A 1,794-nucleotide genomic window follows, 5' to 3' on the forward strand; every position below is an offset into this window, starting at 1 on the left:
GTAAACAAAGAAAAATGAATGCTTCTGATAAGGAATTTATTCATTTCACTCCGTCAACCTTGGTTACCATATTTCTCCGAGATAAATACGGGAAACTACAGTTAATTGGAAATCGCCAACTGGCGACGAAATTGCCAATTATTGTTAAAATCCATAGCGGTACAGTAATAATTAGCAATATACCGAGTTATTTTTTAAGAATTTTTTTTTTTACCTCCTTGCCGCCCTGTAGCCTACACAAATTTAGCCACCCTTCTCGCATTCAGAGCTAATTTTCTTGACCACTCGTTCCTCAAAATTTCCACATTGAAGTAAAACCCCAACCCCAAGCTATTTTATTCGATGTCAATTAGTATGAATTCTGCCCCACTAGCGTTCTATTTGGCCCCCTAGTGAATAGAAAAAGTGTCTACTTGTAGCCACTGCCTTTTTTCTGTTTTTCTTTTTTCACTGCCTAGTTTTTCTGAATAGGCTCCAATTTCGAATCCTAATAATGTGTCGGAGAGTTAAAGATGAAGCTTAAATAAATGAATAAAAAATTGTTCCATTTTTTTACCGCAGATTTTTTTATTACCTTAATTTAGGAAACTGAAACAAAGTGAATGTTTCGTCAGCAAGAGGCCTGCGGTGTAAAATATCCTATCTCAAGACAGTACCATTTAAAGTCGTCATTGCTCCCTCCCCCCTTTTCATTTGGTTTTCTCACATGGCCTCTTAGAATATTCCAAGACAGCAAAGGGCCATGTGACCCCAGGTTAAGAAACACTGCTTTATTGTATTGGTAGCTTCTATCACTCCCTAGGTAAGTCCCAGTGTCCTCCCAGAGTGAGTTTTTTTTTTCTTTTTGTTGTGGAAAGACCCCCCCCCCCCCCAACAAGTGGGAAGTTGATGGGTGTAGGTCAATTGCCGTCACGATCAATCATTTGGGAGAGAAAATGAGTCGATTGCTCTCACTCAATTTGCGAAAAAACAGGTCGTTTGCATGACGTATCACGCACCTTTTACACACACCCCAACTAATTATTTTAGCCAGATTATCCTTCTTCTTATTATAATATGCGACAGTTGGTAAAGGTACAAAGTGATCTGAACAAGTTTCATCCGAGATTAATCGGGGAGAGGAGATATCGTATTAACCGATATTACTGATATATTTCACTTTATCCGATTATTTTATAAGTGGGCGGGATTTATCAAAACAATCAAGTAGTCTCTAAATTTATGAGAAATTAGTTTTTTAGGTAAAAGAAACGATAGAAAGTATATAACGATATTCCCAAAATTCGTACATGTAAAATCAGAAAGTGTCATTTAAAGTCAAAGGTATTGATGACGCTGAAAACCAAAACTAATTTATCTTAGCGTGTTTCGTGGATTGAGGTTCACGAAGGTGGAAGACAAAATCATATTAACCGATATTTCAGTAAATCCAATTTTGTCTTTTAAATATTGTTGAAATGATAAGTCATAACACATATTTAAAAAAAAGCGTTTTCAAAAAAAAAAATAAAAATAAATAAAACTATCATTCACGTACACGTAAAATCAAAAAATGTCATCTATAATACTGACAATAGATGCCGCAAGCAAAACCGAAACTAATTTTGATTGGAACGCATGATTAAAGAAACCGAAACTTGAAACGGACGTTATTACAGTGATTGCAATGATTCGACAAAATAAATAAAAATCATTTTAACCGATATTTGACTGCATCAAACTTCGTTCTGATTAAACTTAATTGCATAAAATTACGTACATCATAATATTAACTTACAATTTACTTTTTTTGAA

Source organism: Pholcus phalangioides, unplaced genomic scaffold (genome assembly GCF_987345545.1).
Source record: "Pholcus phalangioides strain wild (caught in Gottingen) unplaced genomic scaffold, Ppha-v1.0 ptg000001l_1, whole genome shotgun sequence".
NCBI lineage: Eukaryota > Metazoa > Arthropoda > Arachnida > Araneae > Pholcidae > Pholcus > Pholcus phalangioides.